This window comes from Pantherophis guttatus, chromosome 3 (assembly GCF_059756535.1).
Source record: "Pantherophis guttatus breed Tessera chromosome 3, ASM5975653v1, whole genome shotgun sequence".
Lineage (NCBI taxonomy): Eukaryota > Metazoa > Chordata > Lepidosauria > Squamata > Colubridae > Pantherophis > Pantherophis guttatus.
The window spans coordinates 184,349,413-184,373,363 of NC_142065.1; the positions used below are offsets into that span (position 1 = coordinate 184,349,413).

Sequence of the window (23,951 nt, forward strand, 5' to 3'; positions counted from 1 at the left end):
GGAGCGGAAGAGTGCAGGTTTCAGCTGCGGTTGCAGCTGGGGCTGCTTTATGCTGCTCGTGGAGGGGTGAGTGACTTTGGGGCTCCAGGTCACCCCCTCCACCTTTCCTATCAGCAGCTGAAAGAGTTTTATCCCGGCTGGGATTCTCCGGACGGCGTAGAACCGCACGCCGGAATAGCCACAGCCACCATTTTGAGCTCCCATTAGTTTAGGACGGCTCCAAAGTCATTACCTGAGGCTCAGAGGCAAACTCTGAAGAGAATTTATTGAGAGGTGCTTGAAGAGCTGTCTATTCTAGCGCATTGCCAGCCCTGGGTTTGAGTCTCACTGAAAAGAGCAGCTTCTGGATGTGGCTGGAAGAGGAGCAGGGTGGCAAGCCGGAGTGTGTTTGCTGACAGGTTTGAAAGCCCCAATGGAGGGGGGAAACTTTTTCTGCTCCACAGATTACTCTTTCTGCGCAGAATGGCAGTTACAAGCCTTCATTAATTGAGGACTGGAGTGAAAGGAGACTTATTCTGTTCCTAGCACAGCAGCCTGAGTTGCTAGGAGAATTTAGCCCTGTCGCCATTTTGTATCTCTTTGAGAGGGAGTTGACAGTTATTTTAGAAGCCAACTCTGCTGTTGTTGCTGTTATGTCTAGCAGGGTTTAGTTATAGTTGGAATGTTGTTATTGGATGAAACCGATGATGTCATGCGCACGGGAGATTCTTTGTTAGCCATTGGCTGGAGCGGTTGAGCTGTTCATATATAAGAGCTGTCAACTGCCATTTCTAGCTGAGCCGTTACAGTTACAGTTTCATGGTGAAGCAATAAAGAGTTACAGGTACAATCGTGAGTTGCCTCAGTATATATTGCAACAATTTAACACTGGCGACGAGGATGGGATGTTCCTGAGGCGAATTGAGAGCAGAATCAACATTCAGAGAGTGTGAGTCACCCAATACACAAACCACCAATCCACGAAATGGCTCCTCCAACTTTCGCACCATACAACGCTGCCGCTGAGACATGGGATGTGTATGAAGAGCGGTTTGAATGTTTTTTAGAAGCCAACGATTTTACTGACCTCTCAAGCAGTAAGAAAAGGGCTCATTTTTTAAATGCTTGTGGCCCTGAAGTATTTGCTACTGCCCGAGCGTTACTCACTCCCCAGCCTGTGCATACTACTTCCTGGGAAGTTTTGAGGCAGAAATTGAGGGCTCACTACGCTCCAACTCCGTCTCGTATAGCCCATAGGTTTAATTTAAGGCAAATACTGCAAGAGGAAGGGGAGCCTGTCAACCGTTATGTCGCCCGTCTGCGTACAGCCGCCCTCGACTGCGAGTTTCGGGATTTAGATGACGCTTTGATCGAACAGTTGGTTTGTGGGGTACGCGACATAAACTTACAGAGGCGTTTGTTAGCGAAAAAAACCCTAGATCTTCAAATGGCCATGGAAGAGGCCCAGGCGGCGGAGATGTCAGATAAATCCGCCGCGGACATCTGTAAGTGCCATTCCTCTGCTAATCAAGCCACGGTTGTCCATAGTGAGGAGGTTGTTTCTGAAGACGATGAAGAAGAGCCGGAGGTCAGTCGTATTAAGACATTTACTGAAAAAGGTGGGCGGCCAACCAGAAAAAAACCTCCTTCATCCTCCTGCCTCAGCTGCGGTGATCAGCACCCCCGAGCAACTTGCCAGTTCCGTTCAGTGACATGTCGACGTTGTGGCAAACTTGGCCACCTTGCACGTGTCTGCCGCTCGGGTCGCCAGAGGCAATCTACGTTTCGACCAAAAGGTGCTGCAGTCAACAGTGAAGACTGTTTTGCGATATTCCGTGGCCGGCGGGTCACTGAAATAACGACCCACCGTGACTCCACTACACGTTCAAACAAGCTTTTCCTGACTATGAAGATCGAAGGTGTTTCTTGCAGGATGGAAGTCGACACCGGCTCATCTAAATCCATTGTCTCCTGGACCACCATCAAAGAAATGATGCCTAGCCTGCAGAAAAATCAGCTTCACCCCAGCCCTGTTAATCTTAGAGATTATCAGGGAAACCGGATTCCAATTATTGGGCACGGTCATTTCCTAGTTGAATATGATAGTTTCACTGGCCGCCTCCCCTTAATCGTGGTGGATGGCTCCCTTCCTAGTCTGTTAGGTTTAGATTGGTTTGGATCCCTTGGCCTTGCCATCACAGGCATCCACTCAACAATCTCAGAGAGCGATTTCGATATGTTGGCTAGCGAATTCAAAGATGTGTTCAACGATGCTCTGGGTAAATATGTGGGTTCCCCAATTTCACTGAACTTAGACCCGAACGTTGCCCCTATTAGACTCAAACCCCGGAGAGTACCTTTGGCCCTCCGTCCAAAAGTAGAAGCCGAGTTAGATAAGTTGATTGCCCAGGGAGTTTTAGAACCCACGGACCATTCCCGGTGGGAGACCCCAATAGTCATTCCTATCAAGCCGGACGGGTCGGTCCACATCTGCGCAGATTTTAAAAGTACGTTGAACCGAGCATTACAAGCCAACCCCTATCCTGTTCCGGTAGTCCAACACTTGCTCCACTCCCTGGGTTCAGGCTCCATTTTTGCTAACCTTGATCTAGCTCAAGCGTATCAGCAGCTTCCGGTGGATGAGGCCTCAGCTGAGGCCCAAACGATTGTAACCCACCGGGGAGCTTTTAAGTGCAAACGGCTTCAATTCGGTATTAGCATAGCCCTGGGGTTATTTCAAAATTTAATGGAGCGCCTCCTACAAGCACTTCCCGGGGTAATCCCATATTTTGATGATGTGCTCATCTCCGCGTCTTCATGGGATGAGCTCGTTGGCCGTGTTAGGGCCGTCCTTCTACGCTTCAGGAAGGCTGGCCTAAAATTGAAGAAATCTAAATGTTTTATTGGTGTGCCACAGGTTGAATTTTTGGGGTATTTAATTGACGCCACAGGTATCCACCCTACTCCCTCAAAGGTGGCAGCTATAAAAAACGCTGCCGTTCCAACGTGCAAAGCTGACCTGCAAGCATTTCTGGGGCTCCTCAATTTTTATAGCGTATTTTTACCCCATAAAGCCACCTTGGCGGAGCCTCTTCACCGTTTATTGGACAAAAATATGCCATGGTCCTGGGGCGAGGCTGCAAACCATTCTTTCTGGGCTGTCCAAGACCTACTAACATCCTCTGCTGTCCTGGTACAATATAGTTCTCACCTTCCTCTGGTAATAACAGCGGATGCATCCCCTTTAGCCATAGGTTTCCAAATGGAATAGAAGCACCTATTGCCTATTATTCCTGTACTCTTTCCTCCACGGAACGCAAGTATAGTCAATTAGACAGGGAGGCCCTAGCCGCAGTGGCTTCTGTAAAGAAGTTCCACGATTATATTTATGGCCACCATTTTGATTTGGTCACTGACCATAAGTCTCTTCTGGGGCTCTTAGCTGGGGACCGTCAGACTCCTTTGATACTTTCCCCCAGGATGTTCCGTTGGACTGAGTTTTTAGTGGCTTATAATTACACCTTAAGATACTGCCCGGGTAAGGAGATCGCGCATGCTGATGCATGGAGCCGCTGTCCGTTGCCCTTGCCTGTGGAGGACCCTGCACCGACATCTTCTGTCCTCCTTGTAGAGGAGCTGCCCATTCCCTTATCTGCAACCGACGTTGCCGCCCACTCGGCAGTTGACCCTTTGTTAGCGCAGGTGCTCGACTGGGTGGCAAGGGGATGGCCATTGGGACAAGTGGCCGAGCAGTTCAAGCCGTTCCGGCTCAGGCAACACGAACTTTCTGTCCTCCGGGGTTGCCTTTTGTGGGGTCATAGGGTCGTTATTCCCCCAAAATTGCGTAACTCTATTTTGGAGTGTTTGCACGAAGCCCACCCTGGTATCATCAGGATGAAGGGGCTCAGCCGAAGTTATGTGTGGTGGCCAGGGATCGACCAGGATATAACAGATTGGGTAGCAAAATGCCAAACTTGTCAGCTGTCGAGGCCAGCAGCACCATCTGTTCCTCCCAGAGAGTGGGAATTCCTGAGGGCTCCATGGTCACGGGTCCATCTGGATTTTGCTGGTCCCTTTATGGGTCGCCAGTTCCTTATTGTGGTAGACGCGTATTCAAGGTGGGTCGAGGTGGAAATAATGCCATCGGTCACATCAGAGGCCGTCATATGTGTTTTAAATAAATTATTTGCTACACATGGCCTTCCGGATGTTCTGGTGTCCAATAATGGCCCACAACTGACATCCGCCCCATTTCAAATGTTCCTGGCCAGTTTAGGAATCCGCCATGCCCAGATTGCCCCTTATTGTCCCTCTAGTAATGGTTTGGCAGAAAGGGCTGTGAGGTCAACTAAAGAAGCGCTGGCAAGACTAGGACCACGGGGGTGGCAAGAAAGGGTTTCCACATATTTGCTTTCTCAGCACACAACACCTTGTTCAAGCACTAATCGAAGTCCTGCTGAGATGCTGATGGGCCACCGTTTACGAACAGCACTTGACCGTCTGCATCCTTTATACAACTCAGACCGGCCTACAACAGGCTATTTGCCACCTAGGGTGTTTAAAGAGGGGGACCAGGTTTTTGCACGAAACTATGGGGCGACCCCCGTTGGTTGCCGGGACAGATTATACAAGTAACGGGTCCCTGTTCTTACAGGGTCCTGCTCGTTGATGGCAGAACCTGGCGGAGACACATGGACCAGTTACGGAAACGTGTGTTAGAAAAAAACCCAGCAGAGGTTGTGAGCCCGTCACCTACAACACCGCTAAGTTCTGTGCCAGGTCCAACGCTAAGTTCACAAGCAAATGAAAACTTAACGCGGGGCGCCGCGAGGAGCCAGCAGTGGCTTAACTTACCTGAGGTCGAGTCTGAGGCTGGGAAGTCTGTTCCAGGGAACACTCCGTCAATTGTACCATTCTCTTCTCCATCCATGCCGGAATCAGCTGCACCTGTTATCGAACCTGAACTACGACGGTCCGGACGAACACGCAGGCGCCCGGCATACCTTAATGATTACACTTGTGTGATCCAGGAGGGCAGTGGTGTTATGTCTAGCAGGGTTTAGTTATAGTTGGAGTGTTGTTATTGGATGAAACCGATGACGTCATGAGCACGGGAGATTCTTTGTTAGCCATTGGTTGGAGCGGTTGAGCTGTTCATATATAAGAGCTGTCAACTGCCATTTCTAGCTGAGCCGTTACAGTTACAGTTTCATGGTGAAGCAATAAAGAGTTACAGTTACAATCGTGAGTTGCCTCAGTATATATTGCAACAATTTAACAGTTGCAAAAATTCAAGCCTGCAACTGACTTTTAAAATGGCTGACCCAGAGTTCTCCTCAGACTTGGAACAGCCCCAGACTCCTCCCAGAGCTAAAAAATCCTCTAAGGCCAAGTCTAAGAGCTCTTCTTCCTCTTCATGTAGGAGGGAGCCTGACCCAGGCGCTTCAAGGCTTTCCATGGAAGACAGAGATGCCCTGAGAAGGCATAATGCCCTGGAAAGGCAGTTTGAACGGGCCAGGAAACAGGTCCAACCTATTTCTGAGCCACCTTCTTCTCAAATTGGAGGAGGGGAAGCTGTATCTCACTCTGTAATGACAGGGCTTCTTCTGTCTCTCCTTTAGAACTTCAGGAAGGTCAGGAAAATGATTCAGCCCCTGTCATGGAGTCCCTTGGGAGCGTTCAAGCACGGCAGCCAGGAGCTAGGAGAGCGCCAGAGGCCTCGTATACCCCAACCGCAGTGGGGCTCCGCGCAGGGGAGGGCCAGGGACAGAGCCAGTCTTTTGATTTTCAGACCTTATTGACAAATGCATTGGCACAGGCCTTGGCAACAGGCATTAATACGCATGGCCATATGCAGCCACCCGTGGCAGGTTGTCAACCTCAAACATCAGTTCAATCAAGGCATCAATCTTTAATTGTCAACCAGCAAGAGTCAGTCTGCAGTGAGGATTCCTGGCAGGACGAAGTAGACCAGGGGGACCAGGAATTTTTGGACGATGAGGGAGCATTGCCAGATAAGCCGGGGTTTGCAACCCTATTCCGTCCATCAGTGTTCAGAACATTGCTACGCAAGGCGAAGTTAGCAACTAACATGGGATCAGTAGATAGATCAGGGGATCTATTGGGATCAGGTTGAAGGCTCTCAGGCACCCCAGAATGAATTTTTTGCGGTTCCCGCCCCTGATCACGATTTTATTCCATACCCGGAATTATTTTCAGAGGTCATCAATAGGCAGTGGGATCACCCTGGGGCCTTTTCTGCCCCCACTGGACATGATAAGAGGACCTATTGTGTAGATCCAGTATTAGACAAGCTGCTAGCTGTTCCCACGGTAGACCCGCCCGTGGTGAGCTTGACTTCTTCAACCATTTTGTCTAGTGATGCTTCAGAGGTGTTAAGAACTGAGGATAGATGGGTGGAAGTTTCCCTTAGGAAGACACACCAAGCTTCTGCCTGGGCAGTAAAGGCAGCGACTTCTGCCTCATTTTTCAATCGCGCTAACTTGATCTGGTTGAAACAATTGCATGATTGTCTTCCTCCAGACAATTTACGTCTCCAGCAGGATATCAATAAAATGGTGGCTGCTGCTGAGTATTCGGCAGATGCATCTTTAGATGCTGCTAAATTTGCGGCAAGAGCAGTGGCTTCAAATGTAACTTCTAGGAGGCTTCTCTGGTTACGCCCTTGGCGTGCAGATTTGAAATCAAAGTGGAAATTGGCCTCTGCCCCCTATAAGGGAGCAGACCTGTTTGGAGCAGCATTGGAGCCTATTCTTGTGGAGGGTAAGGATAAATGTGCTTCCGGTATCCTATCGAAGACCAGACCGTAGGTTTACACCTTACCCTCAGAGACAGCCCTTTCGGCAGGATTCAGGACCCAGTGGGTCCTACTTTTCTAGGACTTACCCCCAGGGGTTTGACAGGTATTCAGATAGGCAGTCCTTTCGGGACAGAGGCAGATACCAGTCTGCATCGAGGAAACCCTATAGGGGAGCAGGTTCCAAACCAGTTAGGTGAGGCAAGTGACTCGCAATCCCCTCTTCCCATTGGAGGTCATCTCAGCCATTTCGTCCATCAATGGGAATCTACCATGTCTGAAGATTGGATACTTTGGATGGTGAGGCTGGGTCTCACCTTAGAATTCAGGGCCTACCTCCTGCCTTGCCCAATGGCCAGACAACCGGAGAACCATCAGCAAATGTCCCAGGAGATTCAGCATTTGTTAGAGATAGGGGCAATAGAGCCAGTTCCAGCAGGACACGAAGGGTCAGGGGTGTATTCAATTCTGTTTTTGGTCGCCAAATCCTCGGGTGGCTGGAGAGGCATCTTGAACCTAAAGTTCATCAACAAGTTCATTCTGTACAAGAGGTTCAAGCTGCATTCTCTCCAGTCAATATTGGCCTGTCTGAGACAGGGAGATGTCATGACATCTCTGGATTTACAGGAGGCAAATCTCCACGTGCCCATACATCCGCAACAGCGCAGATTTCTGAGATTTGCCTTTGCCGGCAAGCATTATCAATATCGGGCCATGCCTTTCGGCCTGTCATCGGCCCCACGTACTTTCACAAAGTTGCTGGCTGCGGTGGCGGCTACCATTCGTCTCATCCCGATTCGACTGTTGTGTTATCTGGACGATGTGTTGCTCCTGTCTCCCTCGCATCAGCAGGCCTTACGAGATCTACAGACTGTATGCTGCATCCTCGATCTTCACGGGTTTTCCATAAACCGGAAGAAGAGTCACCTACAGCCCACGACACATATTACTCACCTCAGGGCTGTCATCGATTCCATACAGGGACAGGTCTTTCTGTCGCCAGAGAGGCAACAGGACATCGGGGCTCTGGTGGAACATGTTTTAGCCAAGAGGCAGGTAACGTTGCACACCTTGTTACTTACCAGTAACAAGGGCGGGACTTAGCAACTTTGACAGGCTCAGTCTATCAACCTAACAGACAAGCACACCCCATCCTGGCTGCTGTCTCCACCCAGCGAGAAGGTGCGTCTCAGGTAGGACCAACGCCCCTTTTCTGGGAGTGCTAAAGTGTTGGAGCTCCATCTATGCATTTTATACGAATTGATTTAAGAGGAATAATTGTTCAATAATTTAAAAAATAAACAATGTTAGAAAGAAAGGGAAAAATGGACTGGGACATCATAGAGTTTGCTGTGAATTCATTGTAGGCAAAACCTTGATCTTCTACAAAATACAGAGGTAGGGAAGGAAAAAAATAGGAAGAAATGCAAGTGTATAGGACTGCGGTTCTCAACCTGGGGGTCGTGACCCCTTTGGGGGTCGAACGGCCATTTCACAGGGGTCGCCAAAGCCCTCTCTCGCCCCCCCCACGCCTTCACTCACCCTCACCCTCTGCCTCTGTTGGATCGCCCGGTCGCCGTTCGCTTACCCCGCCCACTCCCAATCTATTGCTGCCTCCGGAGTCCCAGCTGATGGCTAGAGGGAAAAAAAACTTTAAATTCTTGCCGCGGGGCTTCAAAGAGCTAGCTGCAAAGAGGTAAATTCCTGGAGCAGATTTTTTTTCCCCTAGCTATGCTGAAAAAGCGAAATTGAAAGTAAGCAGTCTGCAACGTGACAAAATGAGGCAGAGAGATTTCATTTTCTTTTTCTTCACCAAAAAAGGTAGGTGCAAAACTGCAAACAATGGGAAATTTAGGGCAAAAGAGGAGAGTTCAAGATTTTAAAACACAAAAGAAAAAAAGCTCTATTTAACTAGGGAATTGTAATAATTGAGATACTATTAATTGTATATTGTGTTGAAAGCAGAAACGGTTAAGTTGTGGTTTGGAGGAATATATGGGGGAAATATATTGATATATACTTTTATATATATATATATCAAAATATATACTTTTGACCAGTCCTCAAATTTACGACTGTCCTCACATTTTATGTTTTTTTCCCTATCTTATACCATGTTGAAGAGAAGCAGTTGTGAAATGAGTGACATGGTTGTTAAGAATGCTGCACAGGCATAAATGTGAGGATGGTCATAAGTGTGAGGACCAGTCAAAAGTGCGAGGACCTGTCAGAAATGACTTTTTTCAGCCCTCTGAGTAGTCCCTATACATATAGCCATGGCCACCTGGTCACATGACCAGCTAGCCACGCCCACCCAGTCACATGACCTCCAAGCCACACCCACAAAATAAGCCACGCCCACAGAACCGGTAGTAAAAAAATTTAGAACCCATCCTTGGTTGGGGATCACCACAACATGAGGAACTGTATTAAAGGGTTGCAGCATTAGGAAGGTTGAGAACCACTGGTATAGGAAAAGGAAACCCTCAGAAATCTATTTTTTTTCAAATAATTGGTAAGGAAATCTTTGAAAATTAGAGACCCTAATCTAGGAGCTTTCCGAAAGAGGAACTAGGATCTTGCCTAAAGTGATATTGGAAGAAGATCGTAGACGAAAGTGGCTTCTTAGAAACTTCAGCAATTTTTTGCATGTTCATTTAATATCAGCTTGTTCTAACCTACCTTTAATTGATTAAAAATTATATATCATGAAAAAATGGGAAACATGAGGATCTGTTGATTTAAAATTAACAATATTTTATTCTATATAAAATCTGGAAATTTTGAAGCATAATGGACACTGTAGAAGCTATCATTTAGTTTATGACTGTTCAGGGAGAGCACTAAGATACTGCTTACCTTAGTAAGTCTAAGATACTGTTATTTATTTATTTATATTTATTTATTTTCGTCAAGTGTGTATTAGATAACAAATATAAGTATAGACATAATTATGAATACATTAGATGGATACAAATAAAATGGAACATTGGGACACGGATGGTAGGAATGCTGGTGCGCTTATGCATGCCCCCTAAAGACCTCTTAGGAATGGGGTGAGGTCAACAGTAGACAGTCAGGTTAAAGGTTTGGGGAAGAAACCACAGAGTCAGGTAGTGCATTCCATGCATTGACCACTCTGTTGCTGAAGTCATATTTTACATATATTTATGTTGTTAATGGTCTCAATAGTAGCTGATATTTTGATACAATTCTATTATTAGGTATTAGGACCCTTCTTTCTGGACCACTAGACATTGTTGACAGTCATTCATGCTTTAATCATCTTCCAAATGGACTATTGAAATGTACATGGGGCTGCCATTGAAGAGCATGTTGAAGCTATTAATGGTATTGAATGCAGAGGTATGAATAGTTGCGTTTACTTTTTTATCACTGCATGTCCTTCCTCTGCTTCATGAGCTGCATTGGTTGCCTGTTTACTTCTGGGTTTAATTCTAGGTGCTGGTTGTAACCTATAAAACCCTTTATAGCATGCTGCCACTGCTATATTTGAGGAGCTGCTTCTTCCAAATAATGTCTACCCATCCCATTAGGACCACAGAAGAGGCATGCTCTGATTCTGTCTGTTAAGGAATGTTATCTAGCGTTGTCAAGGAGAAAAGCTTTTTCTGTTGCAATGCCCACCCTCTGGAATACTATTTTCCCAGAAATTAGATTGCTCCCAACCCCATCAACCTTTGTAAATCCTTAAAGTCTTGACTTTATCACTGACCAGTCGTTCCCAACTCTAGGGGATGGTGCTCATCTCCGTTTCAAAGCTGAAGAGCCAGCGCTGTCTGAAGATATCTCCGAGGTCATGGGGCCAGCATGACTAAACCCCAAAGGTGTACAGAACTCAGTTACCTTCCCACCAAAGGTGGTCCCTATTTTTCTACTTGCATTTTTACATGCTTTCAAACTGCTAGGTTGGCAGAAGCTGGGTCAAGTAATGGGAGCTCACTCCGTTACACGGCACTAGGGATTCAAACTGCTGAACTGCCGACCTTTCGATTGACAAGCTCAGCATCTTAGCCACCGAGCCACTGCATCCTTTGGTTACATTTTAGTTACATTAAATTGGTTACATTTGTTATGTTCAGATATAACGTATTAGTTTTTTATTGTTGTAGTTGTAATTTTTTAAAATAAAATTGCTATTAAAAAAGGACATGTTCTATTTCATACGTCTTTAACTGACTTTATACAAATCCCGTGAACATTTTCTTTTTTATTCCATTAAACTGTGTCCTAGCAAATTAGGACCGAATTAGGAATGCATGTGACAGTTGAGTTCTTGATTTGTTTTTATGATGTCATAGAAAAATGACATGATGTAAATTATATTTTTAAGGCATAGCAAATAAAATGATCACAATTGATTGATGTGAATGAATAAGTAGTAATAAATGGCAAGCCAGAAATTAATCAAGGCATAATCAGTGGCAAAGAGAAATTAATTTCCAGTCATGGAACAGTGTATTAAATTTTGGGCCTGACTAGCCCTATTCCATTTAAAGGAATGTTAACACATTGTAAGTATTGACTTACTGTTGGGTACTTTTCAAGTTCAAATTAAAGTACCAACCAGTAATACTTCTGAAGGAGAAAAAACTTTCCATCCCCTAATAAAATTCAAAAAGTAAAATGCCCTGGCAAAAGGCTAGAGAGAGTGTGAAGGGCTAACGTTAAAAGGAATTCGGGATTGTGATCTCTATGCATGTCAACTTTTTATAGATCTATATCCCTTAGTGACTAGATACGATCTTAGTGATGGATCTCATGCTCGAGTTTGCTATTATGCATCTCTTATTATCTTTCATTTCATTGGGTACAACATTTTGGATTCTTATATATTGTTTATTTTCTGTGATTTAACAATTAAAATAGCACTAGATAGATTACTGGGCCAAACTTACTTACTTACTTACTTACTTACTTACTTACTTACTTACTTACTTTCTTTCTTTCTTTCTTTCTTTCTTTCTTTCTTTATTTCTTTATTTCTTTATTTCTTTATTTCTTTATTTATTTGTTTGATTTATATATGCTGCCCTTCTCTGGAGACTCAGGACGGCTTACAATGTATTAAGCAATAGCCTTCATACTTTTGTATATACCTGCTTAGTAGGGCTTTTTGGCCCCCCCGAGCGGGGGAAGGGCAAATTTTATACAAAGTCAGCTTATTGCCCCCAAAAACTGGGTCCTCAACTTGCCACTATTTTTGAACCTTTGCTCCTAAATTGGATTTTTTGAAGCTTGATTTTGAAACCAAATAATAAATCAGACCTTTTTAAATGTTCTGTTTTCCTACTCGCCGTTCAGACACTCCTCAGTCTGGGTTACGATCACTCCTATTTGCACAGCTGAGTGTCAATCAAATCCCTCTGGAGCTGCATCCTCCTCTCTTCCTGCTTCCTCCTCAGACTTTTTCACTCAGCCATTGCAATAGCATCGAGTGTCTGTTCTCTTGATTGCATTTCGTTCTTAATTTACTTATTTCCTTCTGAATTGGCTAAATATTGTTTATTTACTGTCTAAAAGTGCTGCGCTTCGTTTGCCTTCGTTTGGAAAAGGTTAAAGCACGTAGCGGCGGCTCCGGCCGCCGCTTGCGGCTTGGCTTGGCTGGCGCTTTATTTCTAACGGTTTTCCCGCCATTGCCGCCATTGCCGCCATTTTGCTGCCAGTCACTTTGCGAGGCTCCGGTTTGCCTTAGTGGCCATTTGATCGAGCGGCTTGAGTCCCTGCCGGCTGGCATACTCATCAGCTGCCTTTGAGAATTGTGACTGCTCTTTTGCTGCAGCTTCAGTCCGGCCGCAGGCGCTGTGTTTCGCCTGGCTCAGGACTTCAGGAATTTCCCCTCGCGGGCCGCCATTTTGAGCCCTGATCATCGGCAACGTTTTTGGATCTCCGTGGCCATAGCGACCTGGGCTTTGGTTTCCAGGGTCGCTAGGTTGCTGGCAGGTGGGGACGCTGTCCTGATCGTACCTGCAATTCACAACGGCCTGCAGAGGGGTGCCTGAAAGTTCAGGGAAGTACACATTGCTTAAATTAATTTACATTCTTAATTAAAAAAAAAAAGGGGGGGCGGTTGCCTGGTTATCTTGATAGACTGGTTGTGCTTGTAGATTTTTCCTGCATTTATTACAATTAAAATATAAATAAATAAATAAATAATAATAATAATAATAATTATATAAGAGCATATAGATATATATATTACAATTTCTATTACCAATATACTATCATATATATAGAATTGATAAGTTCTATTTACAATTAATTCATTAATTAATTAATAATTCATTGGGGTGATTGATCATGGATGACAGGGAGGAAGGTGCTCTTTCTTCTGATATGGACAGGAGTCCCTCCCCCTCCCCAGTACCTTCCCCTAAACAGCTCAGGGGGAAGAAATCTAAGGCTACCAGGCAGGCAAAGTCCTCCAAATCTGCCACAGTAGATAAAGATGCCCAAAGGAGGCATAAAGCATTAGAAAAGCAGTTTGATAAGGCTAGGCAACGGGCCCAGGACCCTGGTCAAGGACCAATTCCTGAAGGCTTGAGCCATGAGGTGACCTGTGAGCCCTCGGCCTCTCATAATGTAGATTTGTTGCCCAGTGGTCTGAGGGAGGATGGCCCCTCAACCTCTCAGGAGGCTCCAATGCCTGCGACTAATCAGTCAAGGGCCAGTGTAAGGTCCCGCTCCTCTAGTTTTGCAAGCCATTTTTCTCAAGCTTCTAGGCCAGGTCCTGAAGCTACTTTTACACCCACTGCAGCTGGCCTCCGCCCTGAAGCGGGCCCAGGGTTCCCTCAGCCTGTGGATTTTCAGTCCTTTTTTACCCAGGCCATGTCCCATATGTATCAAATGGGGTTGCAGCAAGCCTCTGGTGCCTTCTCTGCTCCTACGTGCCCCACTACTTCTGCCTTTTCCATGCATCCCCCTGGTGCACAACTTCAGCAGCAATCTGTTGCCTGTAGCCTTGTGCCTGAATCAGCCCGGGAGGACGATTTCCTAGAAGATTTTGAGATGTCAGAGGATGAAGAAGAGATTCAGGACAAGCCGGCTTTTCCGGGTCTATTTAAGCCTTCCTTGTTTCGCTCTCTCCTACGCAAGGCAAAAGCTGCCACTAATATGGATTCCACACCTCTTCAGGGCTCCTCTTCTTCTACTCCATCTGGCCCCAACAGTAACTTGTTCAATCTACCTCAACCTGATGAGGACTTTGTTCCCTGTCCGGATCTTTTCTGCCAGGTTGTTCAAAAGCCTTGGGACCACCCCGCCTCGTTGTCGGGCCCGAATTCATTTGATCGAAAGCTTTATGCCTCGGCTCCTGCGCTGGATGCCCTCCTGCAGTTACCTTCAATTGATGATCCGGTGGCGAGTCTCACATCGTCTTCCATCCTGGTAGGTGAGGCTGGGGATGGTCTCAAGTTTGAGGACAAACGAGCCGAAATGGGATTTCGTAAAACACTCCAAGCGGCAGCTTGGGCCATTCGTGCTGCAACCTCCTCATCATTCTTTAATCGGGCATCGCTGGTGTGGTTGCGTCAATTGAAGGACAGGCTTCCCCCGGAGGACGCACGATTACAGCAGGACCTGGCCAAACTGGTCGCAGCTGCTGAATATTCGGCTGACGCGTCTTTAGACGCAGCTAAATTCGCTTCCAGGGCCTTAGCTTCGACTGTATCTTCAAGACGTCTCTTGTGGCTCCGTAACTGGAGAGCTGACGCCAAGTCCAAATGGCGCTTGACTGCTGCCCCTTACAAGGGCCCTGCCTTATTTGGCTCATCCCTGGACTCTGTGCTGGTCGAGAATAGGGATAAGAAGAAGGTGTTACCCACGTCTTTCCGACGTCAGGACAGGCGCTATGTTCCTTATAATCGACAGCCTTTTCGACAAGACCAAGGCGCCGGGGGCGCCTCTTACTACAGATCTTCGCAGTCCCAGTACCAGTCAACTTCGGACAGGGCGCCCTTTCGTGACCGCGGTCGCCGACAATCCAACTTCAGGCGACCTTTCAGACAGTCGGCGGGCCGCTTTTCCAGGCGTGTTAAGTGACTCACCGCCTCTGGTCCCAATCGGGGGCAGGCTCCAGGCATTCTCTCACCTGTGGCCATCTACCACCTCGGATGCCTGGATTGTCCAAACTGTCACCGAAGGGTTACGTTTGGAATTCACCAACATGCCACAGGACTTTTACCTTCAATGCCCTTGGCCACTTCAGCCGGAGAAGCGATCTCTTCTATTACTCGAAATTCACCATCTGTTGCAAATCCAGGCCATAGAACAGGTTCCATTGGATCAACTCAAAACCGGCTTTTATTCAACACTATTCCTGGTACCGAAATCCTCGGGCGATTGGAGAGGTATTTTGAACCTTCGACGTCTCAATCAACACATTTTGTACCGTCGGTTCAAAATGCATTCCCTCAAGTCTCTGCTGGGCTGCATTCGTCGGGCAGATCTGATGCAATCTGTAGATCTAAAGGAAGCGTACCTGCACGTCCCTATTCATCAGTCGCACAGGAAGTTCCTCCGGTTTGCGTTTGGAGACCACCATTTTCAATATCGGGCGATGCCTTTCGGCCTTTCGTCCGCTCCGAGGACGTTTACAAAGTTGCTAGCGGCAGTAGCGGCGTCGCTCAGAAAGGTTCCTGTTCGTCTGGCATGCTACCTCGACGACATTTTGATCCTGTCGTCTTCTCCCGAACAGGCGACCCAGGACCGGGAGCTAGTACTTCAGTCCCTCCAAAACCACGGGTTCACTTTGAATCTTGCCAAAAGCCATCTTATTCCCACATCGAGTATCCTACATCTCGGAGCTACAATAGATTCGGCACTGTGTGTGGTCTCCCTATCTCCCGACAGACAAGCCAGCATTCGGGAACTGACATCTCAAGTCTTACTACACCGGACTGTGACCTTACTGTCTCTCTCCCAGCTTCTGGGGAAGTTGATATCTTGCATAGACATTGTTCCGTGGGCGCGTTTCCATCTTCGTCGCCTCCAATGGTTCCTGCTCCCTTACCAGAGACAAGGTCGAGCGGAGTCTCTTCTCAAGGTAAAGGTTCCAGCTCCAGTTCGCCTTTCCCTGAGGTGGTGGCTGTCTCCGGCCCTCAACAAGGGTTCTCCCTTTCTCGAACCAGCTCGGATGGTGTTGACCACGGACGCAAGTCTGCGAGGCTGGGGGGCTCACCTCGACCGTCAGCTAGCCCAAGGTGCCTGGTCATCGGCGGAAAAGCTGCACAATATAAATTGGCTAGAGCTCAGAGCGGTCCGTCTCGCCCTGATACACTTCAAACACCTTGTATATCGCCAGGACCTTCTGATTCTAACGGACAATGTGGCCACCAAGGCCCATATCAACAAACAAGGGGGGACCCGCTCCTGGACACTGATGCAGGAGACGGAGCATCTTCTGTCATGGGTGGAGCTCCACCTCTCGTCGATAAAAGCCGAACACATCTCGGGGACTCTCAATCGAGAAGCAGATTGGCTCAGCAGAGACCAAATAGATCACGCCGAGTGGAAGTTAGACCCCAGCTTGTTCCAGGACCTGTCCAGGAGGTTCGGCCTTCCCCTAGTGGACCTGTTTGCGACGGCTCAGAACACCCAATTGCCGAGATTCTTCTCCCGCTATCCATGTCCAGCAGCGGAGGGGCTGGATGCTCTTCGGAGTCAGTGGCCCCGGGGCCTTCTTTATGCCTTCCCTCCCCTTCCTATCATCTCCAAGGTAGTGCGGAAGGTCATTCACGAACGGGCGAACCTTCTACTAGTAGCACCGTATTGGCCCCGTCGAGAGTGGTTCGCCGACCTCAAGAACTTATCAGTCGAACCACCGTGGAGGATTCCACCAGACAAGATAATACTGACTCAAGGAGCCATCCGTCATCCGGAACCAGAATGGCTTCGATTAGCCGTGTGGCATTTGAGCGCATAAAGCTCATCAAGGACAATTTGTCTGACGATGTTATCTCCATCATTCAGGCAGCTCGAAGGCCATCAACGATTCGTATTTATAACGCCTCATGGACTGCCTTCACGAGATGGTGCGGGGATCATCACGTAGACCCCACAACTGCTTCTGTTCCGGACATTCTGTGTTTTCTGCATGCGGGTTTCTCCAAGGGCTTGGCTCCCGCGACTCTACGTCGACAGGTGGCGGCTCTAGCCACTGTCCTGTCAGGAGAATCTCGTGTTCCTTTGTCTCAGGACCCCAGGATCCGTTCCTTCCTCCAAGGGGTCTCAAACTTGCGGCCTCCACCGATTCATCGCTACCCCACTTGGGACCTTACCTTGGTGTTACAGGCCTTAACGGGTCCACCGTTCGAACCCATCGCTTCGTCTAGTCTACGCTACTTGTCTTTAAAAATGGCCTTTTTGTTAGCAATAACTTCGGCGCGCAGAGTATCCGAAATTGCTGCCTTGTCCATGAGAAGTGATCTCTGCATCTTCTATCCTGACCGGGTTGTTCTACGCCTCGACCCTGCTTTCGTTCCCAAAGTGAATACTCGTTTTCATCGAGCCCAAGAACTCGTCTTGCCTAACTTTTGCCCGAACCCGCGTCATCCTGCTGAGAAGCGGTGGCATACTCTAGATGTGAGACGGGCATTGAGAAGATATCTTAAAAGGACTGCCCCTTTTCGAAAGACTGAGGCTCTGTTGGTGTCATTCCTTCCCTCTTCCCTGGGTCAGAAGGTTTCTTCAACCACAGTAGGAAGGTGGCTCAAAGCCTGTATTTCTAAGGCATATGACTTAAGAGAGGCCCCTGTCCCGGGTGGTATATTGCCCCATTCTACCCGTAGCGCCGCAACCTCTGCGGCTTGGGCTACCCAGGCTTCGGTAGATGATATTTGCCGGGCGGCCACATGGTCTTCCCTTTCATCCTTTGTAAGTCACTATAGGCTGGATAAGTTTGCTTCTGCAGATGCTGCCTTTGGCAGAAGGGTATTACAAGCTGTAATCTCTCCACAGGGCCAGTCTACGGCTTAATTCCCTCCCTTTTCTTTCTAACTTGGGTATGTCCCAGACTGAGGAGTGTCTGAACGGCGAGTAGGAAAATGGTCGTTGCTTACCTGAACGACCCTTTTATACTCGACGTTCAGACACTCCGTCCCTCCCTTTCTTGGCTGTGCCTGGCTTTGGTGGAGGTCTGCTTTTTCTCCCTCTGTAGCTGTCTGCTTCCTGTGTGTCTACCTGATGGAGTTTCTAATGGTCGATCCTGCTGCTATTGAGCCAAGTTGTCTTCGTGAAAAGTCTGAGGAGGAAGCAGGAAGAGAGGAGGATGCAGCTCCAGAGGGATTTGATTGACACTCAGCTGTGCAAATAGGAGTGATCGTAACCCAGACTGAGGAGTGTCTGAACGTCGAGTATAAAAGGGTCGTTCAGGTAAGCAACGACCATTCTTGTCACTTTTCTTCCCTTCCACACTTTAATTGGTTTGCTTAGGTCGTACTGTCAGTTTCATCTTGAATCTCAAAAACCTTCTCTTAAGAGCAAAACTTAAAAATAAACTGAGTTATTAGCAGTCAAATGGCATATCAGTTTAATATGTTAATATTATTTTAAAACATCACTCTGCAAAACAGGTAGTCTTCAACGTATGACCACAATTGAGCCCAAAATTTATGTTGCTAATCAAGATATTTGTTAAGTGAGTTTTGCCCCATTTTACGACCTTCTTTGCTATAGTTGGTAAGTGAATCATTGTGGTTGTTAAGTTAGTAACACAGTTGTTAATTGAATCTGGCTTCCCCATTGATTTTGCTTGTCAGAAATATTGCAAAACCTGATTTTATAACTCCAGGACACTGCAGCGGTCATAAATGTGAATCGGTTGCCAGGTATCTAAATTTTATTCACATGACTAAGGGGATGTTGCAATGTTTGTAAGTGTGAAAAACGGGCATAAGTCACTTTTTTCAGTGCTGTTGTAACAGTCACAAATGAACTGTTTTAAGTATATTACTACCCATGTAGCAATATACTAAATAAAGCTGACTGTAAAACTGAAGAAAGTTGAGATACTTTTATTTTACAGATAGTCCTTATTTAGTCACAATCACATTTGGGACCAGCAACATCATCGCAAAACAAAGCGGTTGTTAAAGTGGACATCACAGGAATCAGCTGGACTTACAATGTCAGTTTCACTGCAAATTGCCATGATCGTTAAGTGAGATGTCACATAACTGCAACTTGCAGTTTTACTTTCAGCTTCTCACTGACCTTGAGAAAAAATGTGGAAAATGGAGTAAGCATGCAGCAAACATGTGAAAAAAGTAAACATGCAATAACACGTGTAGAAAGCTCAAGCTTTGTATATGTGTAGGAGACCATTAATTAACCATTATTTTTATCAATAACATCTCTATAGAGATAGATACCAATGTTAAAAACTTTGAATATATAAATTATAAATTGTAAGAGATAAGAGTTCTATGTCATGTCAACATTTAACTCTTCAAAAAAAAAAGTGTATCACTCTGTATGTAATCATATTCATGCAGTCAGTAAATGTGTTTATGCAGATCTCTCTGAAATACTTAATAATTAATTAATTGATTAATTGACATTGCTTGTAAGCCACCCATTCATCAAAACGCATCAGATTTACGCACACACACCAGTCCACCAGCTTATGCAGGGCTCTGGGACCCAGATACTGGTTTTATATTAGTATAAATAATATATGGCATAGCAGCTTTGTGCTTAGAGGACTCTTCTGCTGAGACCAGTCTACTGTCTGTATTAGTGATAATGATATTAGAGAATATTCTTATAGAGAATATTGATATTCACTAATATTTGTGAGGTGAAAGGAGGAAGGATACAGAGCTATACATTCTTGGTGATGGCATCACATTTCAGAATACCTTCTCTTGCTCATCTTTTCCAAGAGAATGCAATCAATCCTGTTCTGGCAAGATTTCACTGTAGATGCTGCTGTTGGACTGCCTTTTCTTTATAGGTTGATTTATGGCTGGTCACTTTGAAGTTACAACAACGCATCCCCTTCCCCAGTACTTATGATCCAGTTCTGAAGTTTTGACTGCCACCTCCCTCCTGATGTCACATGACCATATGTCAGATAATGGGTTCGCTTTATGATGACCACACCACAAAAAAAGGTTGTAAAAATGGGTTCAGTCATGTGATGACCCAGTTTACAATGATCAAGATTTTCAACTGTAATGGACAGGCTCATGTACTAAGCAGCCGTGTGTGTGTGTGTGTGTGTGTGTGTGTGTGTGTGTGTGTAAATAATATTTCAGATAGCCAAAAGCAAAAAGACTTACAACTTGGTCAAGAGTAGTAGGTCAGCTACTGTATAGCAAACAAATACTGAAACTTTTGTATATTCATATAAATGTTACATGTAATAGTTGATAGCAAATAGCTTCATTGTATATTTCTTTAACTCCACAAGAAAAGTCATAGAAACTGACATGGAGTGCTGTGTGTGTGTGTATTTATGTAATAAAATTTGAAAGTAACTATTGTAAGTTTACAGTACCTATTACATTTTGTATGATTTTGATAATAAATAGTTCTCTGTATATTATAGGAAATGCTATTATTTTATTAAGAAATATTTTAATAATTATCTTTGCTTTTATCCATAAACAAGAAATCTGAAAGAAGGCATCAGAAGGTCTAAGAGTAATGACTTTTCTGGGTAGTTAAATCTAAAGCAAGAGTCTCTAATTCTTCTGAAAAGTTAGAAAAATATTTTAAAACTTTATATTGGATGCAATTGATGGTATGGCATGGGAAGGGAAATTGTCGTGTATAAATGGTTGCTGTGACAGCACAGTCAGTCTCAAACCAAAAGTGAAATGGAGGTTTTGATCCTATAGGTAATACTGCAAAAAGAAATCCACGCGCAGAGGGGTGCTAAGGAAAGAAACATCCTTGATGATGGAGTTCAGAGCAAGATGCTACTGAAAAAGTAATTTTAATCTAGTTGTTTTGATTAGAATGTATCAATATTTGAAAACTCCAGCAGAAGTCTAAAGGTACAGTAATTGAAAAACTGATAATAAATAATGTCTCTAAGATACTGAAAGGGGTGAGGGTGGAAGGTTCTACAATATGTTTAGACCTCAGGAATGTTTGATATATCAGTTTTATCAGTAGCCTGTCCTTGTTATTTAATGTCATTATTTCAACTTGAGATTTGAATTTGAAAGTTATACAGGTAGACCATGATTTACAATAGTTTGCCGTTACTACGGCACTGAAAAAATGACTTATGACCATTGTTCACACTTATGACTGTTGCAGCATCCCCATGGTCACATGATCAAAATTTGGATGCTTGACAACGGACTCATATTTATGATTGTTGCAGTGTCCTGGGGTCAAGGGATCACCTTTTGTGACCTGACAAGCAAAGTTAATGGGGAAGTCAGATTCACTTAATAACTCTGAAAATAACAGCTGATGCGATTCATTTAACAACTGGCTAGAAAGGTTGTAAAATGGAGCAAAGTCACTTAACAAATACCTTACTTAGCAATAGAAATTTTGGGTCAATTGTGGTTGTAAGTCAAGGATTACTTATAATGCTCTTTAATTATTTGAGTTGTTCCAGATTGTCTGGAGCATCACTGTTTAAACTTTTATTTCTCTGTTTATAAATATAACCATAATTCTTTATATCAAAACAGGAATTAGAAACCGTTGGTTTGGTTTAATGATTATTGTCAGTTTGTCACTAGACCGAATATTATTATTCTTTCATTGATTTTGTCCTGGTCAAGTTATTCTTGCGTTGTAATCTGACTTTTCCCTTTGTATTCATCTTAATGTTCTTGAATTTATATCTGATTTGTGTCTTTACTTTGACACAGAGTGCTGAAAATCATATTTGTGCTTTCTGTATTCATATTTGTGCTTTCTGTATTCAGCCTCTGCAACTAATATTTTTTTTCTGATATTGCAGTTTTTACTTTACTATATTTATATCAAGAATAAGGTAGATATCTATACTTGATTCTGTTTTTAGGTTTTCTATTCTTCTATTCAGTGAGGAAGATTCCCCCTCATTGTAGCTACTAACTGTATGAAAATGACAGTGCAAATCCTGTTTCTAATAATTTGTGCATGGAAAGATGCCCATTGGACTTTGCTCATGGAGATTGTTAAATGTAACTTGGTATTGCACTCTGCACAACTGGACCAACACTTTTCACAGAAATGTTTGATTCACTTGTTGTTCAAGTCATGATGTGGCTTGATTATTTTTTGGCTTAATCTGTAGTGTGAACCTAGTCAGAATTTTGAAAACCTATCAACTTTCAGAGAGTTGAAACTATCCCTTGCTGTTCCAATTTTGACTATATTTTGAAAATATGTAGAAGCATCTTTTTTCTTAATTCAAAGTGAGTGTGGAAGAAATGTAATACTGCATTACAATATACAATAAGCTGAACCTTCCTGTAAAGAGTCAGAGAGACTTCCCATGAACTATGATACTGATACAGTATATACAGGAGGAGGTTGGCATCTGGATATAGGCAGATACAGCGATTTGATCTGTTTTCAAGACATAAGTGAGTTTCTATTGGTCACTTATATAGGTATTCAGTGACTAAGCTAGTGTTTTCCAATCTTGGCAGCTTCAAGATGTTTGAACTTCAACTGCCAGGATTTCCCAGCTAGCATAGACTCCCAGGGAATTCTGGAAGTTGAAGTTTACACATCCCCAAGTAGCCAAGGTTGAAAAATACTGATTTAGGCCATTGCTTTAATAGTCATCTTTGCCCTCTGCATTGAGGGAAATGCAATGCAGCAGAGAATATACTGGCAACCTTTTCATTCAGTTATGCAAGTGCTAAAAATGTAAAAATATCTTTCTTTTCTTTTCTTTCTTTCTATTAAATATGGGTCATTAAAACAAAGCATTGTTAAAGGGAGTCTAACCCTCTCCTCCAGTTACATTTTCTCACCAATATTTACCCCATCACTAAGCTGTGTTTTTCCTTATTAGGAGGATTTATGTGGCACACCCATGCTGTCCAAAGTAAATAGCAACTCCAGGGATATGATTCTAATTAGAAAATTATACTGGAAGTTAGAATATATATATCTAGCATTATCAGAATCATGCTGCCGCAGTATTACCTATGACACTATGAAACTGAAAGTTGGGCTTTGATGAAGCAGCACAGCAAAAGTACTGACAGTTTTAAACTTGGGTATTGAAGAAAACTCCAGAAGATACAGTGAAGAGCCAAGAAAATAAGCCTGTGGATCATCAAACAAATCAGCCAGAGTTCTCACTCAAGGCACAAGTGACCAAATTATGTAACTTTGGACACATATACAAAGACTCATCTCTCTGGAAAAAGCTCTAATCTGGGAAAAGGTGGAAGGAAAGAAAAGATAACAACCAATAGCAAGGTAGATGGACTTAGATCAGGGGTGAAATGCTCCCGGTTCGGACCGGCTCGGGCAAGTAGGTAGTGATGGCGGCGGGCAGTTAGGAGAACCAGTAGCAAAAATCCCTGCCCTCGCCCCCCATGCCCAGCTGAGCCGCGCGATCATCAGAGCCTTTTTTTTTCTTTTAAATGGCTCTGAGAGCCCAGCTCTGACGATCCCAGCTGAGTTGCCTGCTAATCAGGCAATTTAGCTTGGATCACCAGAGCCATGTAAAAGAAAAAAACTTTTCCTTTTAAATGGCTCTGACCAGCCAAGCTCTGACGATCCCAGCTGTTGCCTGCTAATCGGTAGCAAAAATCCCTCCCCCCCCTCAGCTTGCTTACCTTAGCTGCTGGTCGCAACACCTTGCATCCATTGCATCAGCAAGCAACTGAATCTCCCTGCCTGCAATCAAGCAGGCAGAGAGTTGTGGACTTTAACTCCCAGCAAAGCTGGCTGAGGAATTCTGGGAGTTGAAGTCTACAAGTCTTAAAGTTGCCAAGATTGGAGACCCCTATTCTATTGGGTAAGTGTTTTTCCCCTTTGGGAGCTTTAAAAAAAATAGTTAATTGGGGTTTTTTTTAGTTGTTCTTTTTTTTAGACCTAGCCATTTAAAGTTTAGGAAGTTTTAAATTTAGCTGCTTTTATATAAAAATAAAATAAAATAATATATTTGGGCAGCTTTCTGAGATTTAGTGTGTTTCTGTAGTGTTTCACTCTAACTACA

At 44.8% G+C, this 23,951-nt stretch overlaps 1 protein-coding gene across 7 annotated transcripts in view; it reads left to right on the forward strand.

The window, feature by feature from the left end:
• Nucleotides 1-23,951, forward strand: part of RALYL (RALY RNA binding protein like) — a 228,607-nt gene that overhangs the window by 51,763 nt on the left and 152,893 nt on the right. The window contains exon 1 of one of the 7 annotated variants that reach the window (XM_034422355.3): nucleotides 20,662-20,750. The exons of the other annotated variants lie outside the window; for them this stretch is intronic. The gene's annotated coding sequence lies outside the window, so the exon portion shown is untranslated. Of the gene's footprint in view, nucleotides 1-20,661; nucleotides 20,751-23,951 lie in introns of those variants that run through there. 7 annotated transcript variants of the gene reach the window in all.